The sequence below is a fragment of the Suricata suricatta genome, chromosome 5, assembly GCF_006229205.1.
Source record: "Suricata suricatta isolate VVHF042 chromosome 5, meerkat_22Aug2017_6uvM2_HiC, whole genome shotgun sequence".
NCBI lineage: Eukaryota > Metazoa > Chordata > Mammalia > Carnivora > Herpestidae > Suricata > Suricata suricatta.
In genome coordinates, this window is record NC_043704.1 from 57,798,568 (window position 1) to 57,814,105 (window position 15,538).

Here is a 15,538-nt window from a genome sequence, read left to right on the forward strand (position 1 = left end):
TTTGTCCATTTCTTCCAGGTTGTCCAGTGTGTTGTCATATTATTTTTTCATATTTCTGAGGGATTGGTTGTAATAAAGCCATTTTTTCCGTGATCTTCTCTATTTGGGTGCTCTCTCTTTCCTTTCTAAGGAGCCTGGCTAGAGGCTTATCACTTTTTTTTTTTTTTTCTTAAAGCCAACTCTTGGTTTCATTAATCTGTTCTCCTGGGTTGTTTTGGATTCTATATTCTTTACTTCTGCCCTGGTCTTTATTATTCTCTTCTTCTGCTTGGTGTGGGGTTTCTTTGCTGTTCTGCTTCTAGTTCCTTTAGGTGTGCTGTTCATTTTGTATTTGGGATTTTTCTTGTTTCTTGAAATAGGCCTGGGTCGCAATGTATTTTCCTCTTAGGACTATCTTTGCTGCGTCCCAAAGGGTTTGGATTATTGTGTTTTTATTTTCATTGGTTTCCACATATTTTTTTAATCTTCTCTAATTGCCTGATTGGCCCATTAGTTCTTCAGCAGGATGTTCTTTAACCTCCATGCTTTTGGAGGTTTTCCAGACTTTTTCCTGTGGTTGATTTCAAGTTTCATAGCATTGTGATCTGAAAGTTTATATGGTATAATTGCAATTCTTTTATATTTGTTGAGGGCTGGCTGCTTTGTGACCCATTATGTGATCTATCTTGGAGAATGTACCATATGCACTTGAGAAGAATGTGTATTTCACTTCTTTGGGATGTAGAGTTCTAAATATATCTGTCAAGTCCATCTGGTCTAATGTGTCATTCAAGGCCATTGTTTCTTTACTGATTTTCTGTCTAGATCATCTATCCATTCCTGTAAGTGGAGTATTAATGTCCCCTGCGGTTATTACATTCTTATCAATAAGATTGTTTATGTTTGCGATTGTTTTATATATTTGGGTGCTCCCGAATTTGGTGCATAGATATTTATAATTGTTAGCTCTTCTTGATGGATAGACCCTGTAATTATTATATAACGCCCTTCTTCATCTCTTATTACAGCCTTTACTTTAAAGTCTAGCTTGTATGATATAAGTATGGCTACTTTAGCTTTCTTTTGACTTCCAGCCGTATGATAAATATCTCTCCATCCCCTCACTTTCAATCCAAAGGTGTCCTCAGAACTAAAATGAGTCTCTTGTAGACCTCAAATAGATGGGTCTTGTTTTTTGTTTTTTGTTTTTTTTTGTCTATTCTGATATCCTATGGCTTTTGATTGGAACATTTAGTCCATTTACATTCAGTGTTATTATTGAAACATATGATTAGAGTCATTGTGTTCTCTATAGATTTCATGCTTATAGTGGTGTCTCTGGTACTTTGTGTTCCTTGCAATATTTCCCTCATAGAGTCCCCTTTAGGATCTCTTGTAGGACTGGTTTAGTGGTGATGAATTCCTTCAGTTTTGTTTTGTTTTGTTTTTGTTTTTTGGGGGGAAAACCTTTATCTCTACTTCTATTCTGAATGACAGGTTCCTGCCATTCCTTTCTGGCCTGCCAAGTTTCAGTAGATCAGTCTGCTACTACCCTTATGTGTCTAACCTTGTATGTTAAGACCTGCTTATCCCTAGCTGCCTTCAGAATTCTCTCTTTATCCTTATATTTCACCAGTTTCACTATGATATGTCATGCAGAAGATTGATTCAAGTTACTTCTGAGGGGAGTTCTCTGTGCCTCTTGGATTTCAATGCCTGTTTCCTTCCCCAGGTCGAGGGAGTTCTCAGCTATGGTTTATTCAAGTACCCTTTCAGCCCTTTTCTCTCTCTCCTTCTTCTTCTGGAATTCCTATGAAACGGATATTGTTCTGTTTGATTGAATCACTTAGTTCTCTATTTCTCCTTTCATGATCCTGGATCACTTTATCTCTATTTTTTCTCAGCTTCCTTTTTTTCTATAATTGTATCTTCCAATTCACCTATTCTCCTCTCTGCCTTTTCAATTCATGCAGTGGCTGCCTCCGTTTTATTATGCATCTCATTTATAGCATTTTAAAATTCATCATGACTTTTTAAGATCCTTGATCTCTTGAGCAATGGAGTCTCTGCTGTCTCCTATCCTTTTTTCAAGGCCAGCAGTTATTCTATTATGTTTAGACTATTCTATTATTTAGACTATTATTATAAATTCTTGTTCAGTTATGTTGCTTATATCTGTTTTGATCAATTCTTTAGCTGACACTTCTGGAATTTATTTTGAGGAGAATTCTTCTGTTTCATCATTTTGATGAGTTTTCTGTCCCTTTTAAGTTTTAAAAGCTTATTATGTGCTCTGCACCTGTGAGCACTGCTATATTAAAGGGGAGGGGGGGTCATACACTGTCCAGGGAGGTGTTTTTTGGAGAGTGTTACTTGCTTTCTGTTGTTATGACTTTGGTTATTTTATTTCCCTACTCATAGTGTTGTTTTGGACCCTCCATGAGGCATGCTTTGATATGTTCCTTAAAGTAGCCCTGGAAAGGAAAACAAACAAACAGGAAACAAAAACACACAGACTCACAGACAAAACAAACAAACAAAAACAAAAAAACATTAAAAAAATCTAAAAGCAAAAGCCAGAAACACAAGCTACAAGTAAAGAGAAGGGTGGAGGCAATGCTGATGGAAGAGCCTATACAAAGAAAGAAATGACAGGGCTGGGGGAAAAGTAAAACGTGAACATTGACCAGGCCAAGAGACTAAAAGGCTTAATTTGGAGAGAGAGAAAGGAGAATAAGGAAGGAGACAAGGAAAAAGAAACGAAAATAAAGTAACCCGAGAAACTGATTATTCCAGAGAGAGAGCAAGGAAAGTAAAGAAGGAGGTGTAGACCATGCATCAAAAGAATGGATTAATATGTCTGTTTAAGCAAACCAATGATCCGAGTAGCCAGCCTAAAGGAGGGAAGAGATAAAGAAGGAGCAAAGGGAGACTATATCTAAATAACAAGAATTGGCCTAGAGTTAATCCAAGCAATGCCACAGTGCTGGTTCCACAGCCTCTATCCGTCTCCAGTAGATAGGAGGGGCATGATTTGGTGTAGGCGGGTCCCACCTCCGCTGTGGGTCCCCAAAGACCAATTCCTGAGACCCCGCCTTGGTGGTTGTGGGGAGAAAAATGGCAACCCCCCCAGTCCCTTCTTCACGGACCAGGTGCCCCAGATCACTCCTTTGGATCTGTCCTCACTGCTGTGGGTGCAGATAAGGTGGCTTGTCTTGCTCCACCATCTCCTGTGTCCCATGCTTAGCTGGATTTTAAACTCCCACTCTGTGTGTGTTAATGATACCACCTGATGATATGTGGTCTCATGGCTGTGCTGCAGCACTTCAGGGGGAGGGGACCAGTTTCTCCTGCTGCAGAATGCATCCCTGACCGACCTCCAAACCCGGAGGTGACTCCCCTCCTCCCCAGGTGTGCGAACAGGGCAGCCAGCCCCAGTTGGAAGAAAGCCCTGCAGTTAGAGATGGGATCCTTTCCTGTCCTGGTCCAGGTTTTTCTCTTGTCCAGATACAGCCCTACGCTTCCCCAGCCACTCTTTCTCTTCCCTTTGTCTCTCTGCAGAAGGGGATTCTTCCCCTCTGTGCCTACCCAGCTTATTTTATTTTCCCCAATTTGCAGTCAACCACCTATGGGGTCATCTGGTTTTCCCATTTTCTCCCTGGTAGACTCCATCTCTTTTCTTCCCAGACCCTTGGGGTTCAAAGTCCTTTGACCTCAGCCCTTCTTGCTTTGAGAGACGTGGGAAGTATAGATCTTTCTAATCTGCCATGTTGGCCCCCTTCACCCAAAAACTTGGTATTCTAATTGGCCATGTATTCTTGGTAAGCTAGAGTTTACCAATTTCTGGATGGCTATTTTGTCAAGAACTTTTAAGTGTCTTTTCTTCTTTATTGCTGGAAATTGTGTGGTAATTTCTTATTATGAACTGCATGTATCTTTGCTTCCTTTCCTACTAAAAATTCCATTTGCTCTTAGCTCTTATTTACAGCAACTAGAAGTATTGTGAGGCCATCCTGCACATTTTATCTTTATCATTTAAGCTGTTTTTCTAAACAACAGAAGCTACTGCACTTTTGCTAGGTTGCCAAAGCTGGCAGCCTTGTGAATCTTCCCAAGATCTCTGTGTCAGATGCTGTAGCTGGGCAGGGAATTGTTGACTGTATCACTCTTCCGCCCGCTGCCCATGCGGTACCCCGTGACCCAAGAGCGACTCACCCTTCTTACTCGCTAAACCAAAAAACCTTCTTCATTGCCCAGCCTATGGGCTTCACAGAGACTTCTCTCCCTCGGTTTTTTGCTGCCTCCTGAGCACAACACTAGTGCTAGAGATAAGCCAAACTGGCCTTGCCATAGTATCTCAGCAGCAAAGCCCCGTGGCTTGAGATCTTTCAACCCGCAGTGAACGTTACCAAGCAATCAAGATGTGTTTATTAGGGTGAAAGGAAGTGCCTATGCTCATTTGTACTTCGTTTTTGATCTTCTCAAAATGCTCAGAAAGGGTCATGTCCATTAGATTAACCGTAGCTGCAAAAACAGTCAACCAAATAATTAAAGCCACTCGATCCCAGCTGGTTGGGTTTTGGTGGGCACAAGCTTCTCTCTTAACTTAGTTCTTTGATTCCCTGATTGCTCTACTTAGTTTGTCCCACTTTTATTGAACTCCCAGGAAGTAGTGGCACTCTTATAGGGGATAGAGGTAAAACTAGCTAGCTTTGGGAAAAACAAAGAAAAAATACGTAAAAAACAGAAGAAGAATAGAAAGGATGTGAAGTAGAAATGTCAAGTACCCCATTAGTGACTCAGCTTTGTGCTTAACTGATAGGGTTCTTCATCCTTGTACTGCTGGCAGATCTTGTAGGAGGACCAGGGACTTCCAGTTCTCCGGATAAGCTAGAAACTGCAATTGGCAAGCCTATTCAACTATAGACTGTATCTGGATTAACTTTACTATACCTATAAAGGTATTTGTGACTCCTCCATTAAAGAAAATTGTTGTAAACTGGACTTGGCCAGTTTGGCCACTTGCAATTATTAGGTGGTCTGGTAGCCTTTGGTAGGTAGAGGTAGGTGAAGGCTCATCTCCCCCACCCACCCCCCAGCCTCACCAGATGATACTTTACACTGGAACCCTGCTTTAGACCCATTTCTGCATCAGTCATGTTTATAAGCAAACAGGTATCCTGTAACAGTCAGCCTGTTAAGCTGTAAGCTTGAAAATGCCCCAATGTTCTTTTAGGGAACCCAACAGTATGCAAAGCGTTTATTAGAAGCAAACTTCAAAATATTTCAGTCTATTTAGTGTCAGGCGACCCAGTTCTGTTTTAACTGCTAGACACGGAACAGGTTAGTAGTAACCTAGGAGTCCAGGGTCAGCGGGCTGCTGGAGTCTCACCTGCTGGGTGGAGTGCACTGCAGTATTTGGCCACTACTAATTAACAGTACTAGTTTGACCATTGGAAATAATTCTTTCTTAACAAAGTCTTTGGTGTTTAACTACAGATATCGCTCTTGTGGTAGAAGCCTCTGAAGCTGACTGGGGATTTTCAAATGCTAGCAACCTTTGGAGGATTCCCCGAGTAGAATGCTTCAAATGTTCACTAACCATTTTTAGGGTGTATATTAGGACTAATAAACATATGCCCCAAAAATGTAAATTACAATGAATATAACAGAATGTGTTATAGATTCCACACATTATCATACCTGTTGTCATTTCTCCTTAGTGACCATCTTTCCTTTCTTGAAGGGGTGGGGGTGGGGAGTTCTGGGAAGGTGGTATGTGAGAGACAGAGGGGAGAGGGGCCCTCTTAAAATTTGCAGTTCAAAAAAATTTTTCCCATTCACAAATGCAAAAGAACCCTCACGTCTGCAAACAGTTCACTATTTCAGGCCCATTTTATCATATTTACTTTAAAATTATATCTGCAAAAAGGTTAGAAGTGGTAACAGAAAGGCCATATTTAACTTCACAGTCAAAATACATAAAATATCAGGTTTATTTCTACTGTATTTTTATTACTAGGTTAGTTATTCTCAAGTTTCAGTTTGATTTTGAAAGTTTGGAGCTGAGTTCAACTAAGGTAAACAATATCAGAGGGGCGCCTGGGTGGCTCAGTCGGTTAAGTGTCCGACTTCAGCTCAGGTCGTGCTCTCACAGCTTGTGGGTTCGAGCCCCGCAGCGACCTCTGTGCTGACAGCCCAGAGCCTGGAGCCTGCTTCAGATTGGGTGTCACCTTCTCTCTCTGTTCCTCCCCTGCTCATGCTCGCTCTCAAAAATAAATAATATATATTTTTTTAATTTAAAAAAGAGAATGTCAGAAATTCAGATAACACTAAACATCTTTTTATCTTACATTATCCACTGAGACCCTAATGCAGAAATTCTTCCTATATCTCAGGGAGGAGGAAAACCATCACTGATAAATACAGGGACTCTTCATGCCAATACTTGGGAATAAATCTCTTCCATTGGTCCAGTCCCAAGAATATTCTAATCAGTTTTGGAGGGCTAAGGCCATGATATGTATCAAGTTACATACCTCCCTGCACAAAAATGAACTAGCTATATTTTGTATTTTTTAGCAAATAGTTGCCCTCTTGAGGTCTTCCCCAGCACTTGTCATTTCCTGTTGTCACTATCAGGGCCCCTGTGGCCCAGCAGGATCCTTGGTATCATGGCCTAAACTGGTTGTATTTATCATCACGACTTGGGATTGGACTGTGACAGTGGGTTAGAGGGACATCCAGAGGGCAAGGCTCCCTGGGAATCCAAAACATCAAATTTGCTACAGCAGCTTACAACTGTGACGCATTCTGCTACAAATATGTCTGACAGCCATGAGGAGATGTTTTATGTGTCTCCTCCAAAGGTTAGAAATATACTTCAAACATTCCTAATGTCCCTTAATAACTCACAGTGAACCTATGAAGCCCAGGTTTGCACAGGCTTTTCTAAAGAATGGGCACCACTTTAATACTGCTTCCCTTTTATTTTTCTTAATCCACCCAAAACACTGATGAGGCTAATTTAAATTCTCCTCGCAAGTTATGTTGATGGCTCCGTGTTTTCATCTTTTAACTAGAGGCAGCAGTATTTTGTCCTAATGCATTAGTTTGCACTTCCCCACACTGTGGCTCATTTATGCCTCTGCTTTTCCGCATGGTCTTATGAGAAGTTACTGCATACTTCAATACCCAGAAGAGCATTTGTCATCTTAGGTTTCATTGTGTACTTGAAGTTCCAAGGCTTTTGTAAAAAACTGTTAAGTAGCTGATGTTGCTACTGGATCCCAGGATTATTCCATTTGTCCATCCAGAAAAATTCCTGTTTATCCTCTACCTTCTGTTTCTATCTCTAAGCCAATGCTTTAAGACAGAACATCTGTTCCAGCCTCCTCTCTCCATGTGGCCTTAACCTCTTAACTTCTGTGCTCAGTCTCTGTACATCAGTACTCTGTACCTCATGGGGCTTTGTGGAGTAAAAATAAGATGCTTCGGGGTTGTCTTCAAGAGAGGTCCTACTTTTAAAGAGATTTTATTAAAGCCCCTTGGCTTAGAAATGAGAAATTCTATAGCGATAATTCTTTTCCTATTCTTGTTTTGCTATTTTTATTTCTGAAAAGTGATCTCTGTCTGAATAGTCTTTACTCTGGTTTGCACTTTCTTCCCATTAACCCTTTGCACACTGAAAGAGTCCTCTGTGCCTCATCCATGCTCTGAACGTTTTACTTCTAGAACCAAAGCTAATTTTCCCACAGCAAATCCCACCTGATTTTATTCTCATCACTGAACAAATTACTCCATAAATAAGCACTTGGCCTTGCACACAAATCAGAAGCTAATGAGACTGACTCTGGCCCTGAGAAGATTTGACCTTGTGCCCTGGCTTCCCCGCATAAACTGAGGTTAATTCTTCTATTCCACAGCACCTGGGTGTTGTGAGTTCTGACTAATACATGGCGGAAAGGATTGTGTAAATGTCCTGTGCTATATAAACGTGTAGCGAATAATCTGGAGAGCCTCCAAATAGAAATGTATTCTTGGGCAGCTCAATTCAGAATACTAATTTCCCCATTGTTTTCAAATAAAATATTTTACTAACCTGTTCCCCACCCCCACCCTGCCTTTCTTCTTTTTAAAAGTATTTTTAGTAAAAATTAGTTTCTAGTCATTTGAAGTATATGTAGGAAGGGACCAATAGTATATATTCTTGCTTGTCAGAAAATGTTCAAGTTGTATTTTAAGTGTTAAAACTAAAAGGGTTACGTAACAGTGGTGTAAGGAGGAGGATTTTAGCTCAAAATATAGAATTACAAAGATTAGTTTTGATTTCAAGATTGTATTATAAGTAGTGAGTTAATGTGGTTGTTATAGATATTCTTTATTTTCAAGTTACCAGAAATTATCTTTTATTTTTGAACTATATGGTTCTCGACATGTTTTGAATAAAGTTTTTATCAACTAGTTTCTCATTTACTTCATTATCAATAAATCATTTATGTTTAAAGTGCATATAAGAATTGATAACCTAATTACATAACTAAAATTCAAGATTTGAAGAACATTTTTTATAGAAATGGTGAATTTCCATACTGGAATCCATTTTTTTTTTGTTTTTTCTTTCTAGGAAGCAATTTTATTCCTGCCGACACCAGTTGGGTTTGTATCCAAAGAATCGAGCCTAGAATCTATTTAAAAAAAAAGAAAAGATTTTAAAAATAGCCACAGAAGGGGCGCCTGAGTGGCTCAGTCAGTTGAGTGTCTGTCTGACTCTTTGGTTTTGGCTCAGGTCATGATCCCAGGGTTAAGATTCTCTCTTTCTCCTCCTCTCTCCCTCTCCCCTACACCTGTCCTCTATCTCTAAAATAAAAAAATTAATAAAAATCTTAAAGTTTTTTAAAAATAGCAACAGAAGTACTTTCATACTTTAAGCAATATCAGATATGTTTTTTAGAACATGTGACAGGTTACACTTGTAAAGATTATTTGGTACTGTTTTTAGTGAATCTAAATTTATTCCACTTCAACAATTACTCATTCCTAATTGATCCTGATTAAAATATACCTTCTTTTATAAAATGATATTAGTACTAGCTAGTAACCTCAAAAATAATATTACTTACCAAAAGGAAGTTGGTATCTATGATAGATCCCTGAGTTTTGTTTTGGGGATGGATGTTGGAAAATGTCAAAGTCTGGGAACCACTTAAATTTTTTCTTTGTTGAGTTATCATAAAATTCATCCTTTTAAAGTATGAAACTCAGTGTTTTTTCATATATTCCCAGAGTTGTGGGAATACATCAATCAATGAACATTTTTATCATCCCCAAAAGAAACCCACTCCCATCCTCTCTCACCTCCCCCCCTCCTTGCCCCGAGCAACCACCAGACTATGTTCTGTCTCTGTGGATTTGCCTGTTCAGTGCATTTCGTATAAATAGAATCCTATAACATGTGGCCTTCTGTGGCTGGCTTCGTTCCCTTGGCCTGTTTTCAGGGTTCATCCATGCTGTAGCATTTATCATTCATTTCTTCCTACTGCCAGGTAATACTCCATTCCATGGATACACCACGTTTTACATTCATTGGTTGATAGACATTTGCGTTGTTTCCACTTAGGGGAAGTAATTATGAATTATGAACAATGCTGCTAGGGACATTCATGTACTAGTTTTTAAACACGTGTTTTTTTGTTTTTTTTTTTACGTATATACTTAAGAGGGGAATTGATGGATTATATGACAATGCTATAGCTTAAGCTTTTAAGGAACTGCTAATCTGCTTTTCTGAAGCTGCCCCATGTTCTCCGTTCCCATCAACAGTAGGTCGGTTCCGGTTTTTCCACAACCTCACCAACACTTGTTATCTGTCTTTTGGTTATAGTTTTCCTAGTAAGTGTGAAGTGCTCATTGTGCTTCTTATTTGAATTTCCCTGATGGTTCATGCTGTTTGTCTTCTACAGCCCTTTAAAAACATAAACCATTCTTAGCTCATGGGCCATGTGAAAATAGGCATCAGGCTGGATTTGACTCATAGTTAGCGAGTCTTTCTGCTCTAGAAGATAGAATTAGTAGATAAACATATTAAAATAGGTATTATGAAGACATTCTTTTTGTTCAAGCACATAGAGGAAAGCATGAGCCTCTTAAAAGGAGTTGCGGAAGGTTAAAAAGAATACACGTGGTGCTGATAAGTCTGTTTGCTGGATTAAAGCAACAACAACTCGGTTTACAACATTTGCTGGTTCCCGTGGTATAAACATCCCATCATGGTCAATTTTAAGCTACTGATAAAACATTGAAGTTTGCAAGGGATACACATAATTGGCACCTACGAACACATCACTGACCTAAACCATCTCTAACTGGACACTCAAGGCTGTCATTGGTCTCCTCCACACCTAAAGCCAGCCCATAGGAGGGAGACTATCTACCCCTCCCGCTGTGTTATTGAATTCCCAAATAACCTTTGTCTCCACCTTCGTTACTCTGGGGACACAGCCACATTTCCACAAGACAGATAAGTGCATACGTGTGCACACTCTTCAGTATTCCAAAAAACGTGTTGGAATGAAGCAAGAAAGGGGAACACAGTCTGATCCATCCAAAACACTTCCTGGAAAATGGTGTTGGATAGGGAATTCCACACCTATAGATGGGTTTGTGCAAGAGCGCAAATGTGAGAGTTAGATACTTTCCCTGCACGTTTCTTCTTCCCAGAGGTTCTGGGAAAAGCTTCAATTTTAGATTTATCTTTTTACCAAAAAACACAATATAAGGGGAAAAGAGTTCCTTCTAAATGCCCTGAAATTGCTTTAAGAAAGAGCTAGAGAAATCAATTGGTGAATCATCCAGACATTTATTAGTTCACATATCAGACTTTAAATAGGCTTTGAATTGTCTTACACCTTTCCACGGGGGAGTTCATGAACTGTGTACAAGAATAGCCCACCCTCTTGTCCACAGTCTCCTGGGGCTTCCTTTGCCTTTCCTGAACACTTGCCTTCCTACTTTGGTTACAGTGTGGGATTGGTGCTTTTGACCTATATTTGTCAGCTCAAATCAAAGAAAAGCAGCTTTGCTGGGCAGAAGTGGGCATTATGTTACCTTGCTCAGTATAGCGAAGGGTGGAGCTATTCATTGCTCAGAACTCACAATTGTTGATTACCCAAATATGATATTTCCTAAGTAAAAACGTGGGAGCAAAGGGATTTGAAGAATCTACGACTTTTTGTAAACTCCTGTGCTTCTTTTGACTAAAGAGAAAGCAAAGCCTTTTCTAAAATGCAGAGGCCATTCTAGCACAGGTGTCCCCTGCTGTAATTCAGGTCAACTTCCTGGGTTTCCTGACATAGCCCCACCTTCCAAAGGCAGTTCTGTTAAGCTTGTGTTCTGTCACGAGGTTCTCAAACTTTAGCTTGTGTTAGAATCACCTATAGAGAATGATGAAACTCAGACTTTTATCCTAGAGTTTCTGAGGCAGTAAGTCTGGGTGGAGTTGTGAGAAATTACATGTCTAAGAAGTTCCTAGGTACTGCTGTTGGCCCAAGGATCCTGTAATCTCTGCACTCTGCAGGTCAGGCCCCCTTGGCTGCTCACTGGGACCACTGCATCCACCTGGCTGGCTTCAGGCAGTTTCACCCTTGGCCTCTGTTATTTGGGGGGGGGGGGGCGGGGGGTTTTATCGTTTGGGGTTCTCTCCGATCACCATGTGTGGTCCTGTCATCATCACTGAACACTTTAGTGAGGCTGGAGCCCCTCTCATTAGGATGTTTCTGTGGCCTTGGGAAAGGCCTCCAGGCCTTTCTGTAGAATGTAATCCTTCGGCTGGGTATTGGCCTCTCCTAGTATATAATATATGTGTAGACATTCTAGCAAGTCCATGTCCCTGAGCCTTTTAATCCCTCTTTCCTCAACCTGCCAAGGAAATTCTGGCATTTCAGTTTTGTTTAGGATAGGCCACTGCTTTCCCCATGTGCCTAGGAACCATCCTAGTGCAAGGTGATCTCATTTCCTGGGGGTCTTGTCCAGGTTTGCATCCTGTGTCTCTGAGAATGCTTCCAAACCAGTAAAGTCCCCTAACAAGTCCTATGTCCCAACCCCTCTTGCTCAAGCAGCCTCCGAATCCAGTCCCACTCGTGCTGCCCTGGCGTCAGCGAGTGTATGTTGGCTAGAGCTTCTGGCTCTTGTGGTCTAAGCCCCCTTTCCCACTTCCTGGGCCCAGCCTGTCCCTGGGTGAGTGCACTGTAACCTAACCCTCCCATTAGCCTAGTAGCCGGCAGGAGAGGTGGGGGTAGATCCTGAAGGAGACACATAACTGCTATGGGTCTACGTTGGTTGAATATTTAATGGTCTCTGGAGATCAGCACTAGATTCATTCTGGGCTTGGGCCTGAGCTGCAGGATGTGAGAGCCTCCTGGAAAATACCAAGGAGACCTTCTGGCTTTCATATTTGAATTTTATTTGTCTATTAATTGCCTGCAGCTTTCCAATATCTTTTATGTGTTCATGGCTTTTAGCAATACTCATCCAATTCCATTGTCCTTATAGTCACGGTTTCTCCCTTCTCAGCACCCAATAAATGTCACCTGCCAGTTCATTCATTTCCATAGATACATCTTTTAATTGAACCACCTCAGTTTGTTCTCTGTATTTAAGAGTGTCTTATGGTTTGCCTCCCTCTATGCTTGAAACTATCATGGATTTTTTTAGAAATGAATGCCCATGGAAGGGAGGGAGGGGAGGCAAGATCGGGCAGAGAGATAGAAAAACCAAGGGCCAGAAAGCCTCTGCCCGCCCCACGCGGAGCTCTGGAGTATACACATCTGGCCCATCAGAGTTACCCCACTTTGGGTAAAATAGCCAGGCTTCCATACCCCTGCCTCCCATGGTCACCGGGTGTGGGCTGCCCTGCCTCCAGGTGAGGATGCCCTCTGCAGCAGCATTGACCTTAGAGGCTGAAAGCGAGGACAACCAGTTCTTCCTCCAGCTCCACTGCTCACACCAGGAGAGAACATGAAGGAAGCTAGTTACTTTCATTAGATTGGGTTTTTTGATAGTAATATCAAGCAGAATTAAAGAAAGAAAAGGAGTAGTATGTTTTACAAAGTCGCATTAGGAATATTCTGGAAAGGGAGCAGCTGGTGGTTCAGGCAATTAAGCATCTGACTCGATTTTAGCTCACATGGTCTCGCAGTTTGTGGGTTTGAGCCCCTCATTGGGCTCCACGCTGATGGTTTAGAGCCTGCTTGGTGTTTCTCTCTCTCTCTCTCTCTCTCTCTCTCTCATTCACTCCCTCAAAAATAAATAAAATTTTTAAAAAGGCGTATCCTGGAAAGAAGAAGTTGAGATGTGTTCACATAGCAGGTCATTTATTCGGTCTCATCCAGATGTTTATTATGCTTCAAAGATGATTCCCCTTTAGAACCCCCGGCCTCCTCAGCTCATGTTTCAGACGCGGTGAGCTAGGCTTCCACTGAAAGTACAGGTGTGGGGCACCTGGGTGGCTCAGTCAGTTAAGCGTCCGACTTTGGCTCAGGTCATGATTCACAGTCTGTGGGTTTAAGCCCCGCATTGGGCTCTGTGTTGACAGCTCAGAGCCTGGAGCCTGCTTCAGATTCTGGTCTCCCTCTCTCTCTGCCCCTCCCGCACTCACTCTCTGTCTCTCTCTCTCTCTCTCAAAATAAAATAAAGACATAAAAAAAAAAGTACAGGCATTTCCCCAACTCTTCCTTCAGGAATTCAGTCTCTGGTGCCTTTGTCCAGCTTCTCTATAGTTTCCCCTCTTCCTCCATTCTTACAGCTCTCATCCACTGTGCATCCTCAACCTTTCTCAGCTTTCTGTGATACTCATTCATTCACTCATTCATATACTCATTCATTTATTCCCTCATTCAGTACATATGATTGCACAACTGCGATGCTCTGCTCTAGGCACTAAGACTAGGGCAATGCACAGAACAAACCAAAACGAGAGACAGTAAATAACTTAATTTTAAAATTTTATAAGACAGAGATAAATATAAACAAAAAAAAAAAGTAGGGAATGGAGTTAGAAAGTTTTGAAGGCATAGTGTTTACAAGTTAGATAGAGTGGCCAGGGAAGGCCTCACTGATAAGGTGATATTTAAGTAAAGGTATTCCCCAGGAATGCCATACACCTGGGGAAAGAACCTTGCAGGCAGTAGGAGCAGCAAGTGCAAAGGTCCTGTGGCAGGATGATGTCCACCACATTTGAGGAACGGCAATGAGTGAGTGAGGGGAAAAAAGGTAGATGAAGTCTGAGAGGGAATGGAAAGTAGACCCTGGATCAGGTACTACTTTGTGAGGCATTGGAAGAACTTGGGCTTCTCCTTTCATGAGGTAAGAGCCATTGGGAGGGGTCCCTGACAGGGGAGAGATATAGTCTGCTTATGCTTTCACAGGGTCACTCTGGCTACCGTGTTGAAACCAACCAACAAGGAACAAGGACAGCACTGGGAGTCTAGAGACCAGTTCACGCATTTAATGGAGAGGCGTGGCGGCTTGGATCAGGGCAGGGGCAGGAAGAGTGGTGTTTATATTGAGGGCATAAGACCATCTGTCCGTGCTCCGATTCTGCCCACGTTCTCTAGGACTGAACCCCTTTCCAAGAGCCCTCTCCTCGTGTCATTCTCTTGCTCAAGAATGTGGCAATAACCCCCTGCTGACCAGATCATGTTCCTTCTGTTCTCTAGTACTCTAACCTTGTGCCACTTGGCATTCTACTTCTCTCCATCTCTTCCCACCTCCCAGTCCGCACTCTCCATTCCCAGCAGCTAATGCGCTCCCGCAGCATACAACACCTGCTGCTCCAGCCTTTGCTGGGAGAGCCCAGCTCTCTTCCTGCCCGGGATCCTTCTCAGCTTTTTTCCCCCCTTTTTTTTTTGAGACAGAGGAATGAAAGAGAGGTTGCAAGGGAGCAAGCGACAGAGAGAGACAGACAGAGAGAGGGAGAGAGGGGGAGAGAGAGACAGAGAAGTGGGGCTCACCCAAAGTGGGCCTTGAGCTCAACAGATGTGGGACTCAAGCTAATGAAATCATAACCTGAGCTAAAATCTGATGCTTAACGACTGAGCCACCCAGGCTCCCTCCGTCTCATCCTTAAAGCCCATTCCGAGTGCCCTCCTGCTAAGTCCGTGTGAGTGTGTTCTCTGGCCTGGCGCTGAGGGCCTGCCCCTCCCATGCTGACAGTCCAGCTGACACCATTTTGCACTGGTTTCTCACTTCATCTTCAGTGCCTCCATGAGTTCATAAGCTCCAAAATGTCAGGGCCTGGCTACAACACATTCTGGCTTCCTCCATCGCTCCCCTAGAAGAGCTGAAGCATGTGATACGTATTTGGGAAATGTTTGCTGGGTTGAACGAAATGCAATACGTGCTCTTTAAAACTAAGACACCTCTTTCCAAAAGTGCCTTTCAGAGTGATCTGGCAGACTGTCCTGAAGGAGTTAAAGACATGAGAAAGCATGATGACGTTACCACCCCCTACAGTTCCTCGCTCATGTTCTGAATTGCTTTTCCCTATGACTTTTCCTGGAGC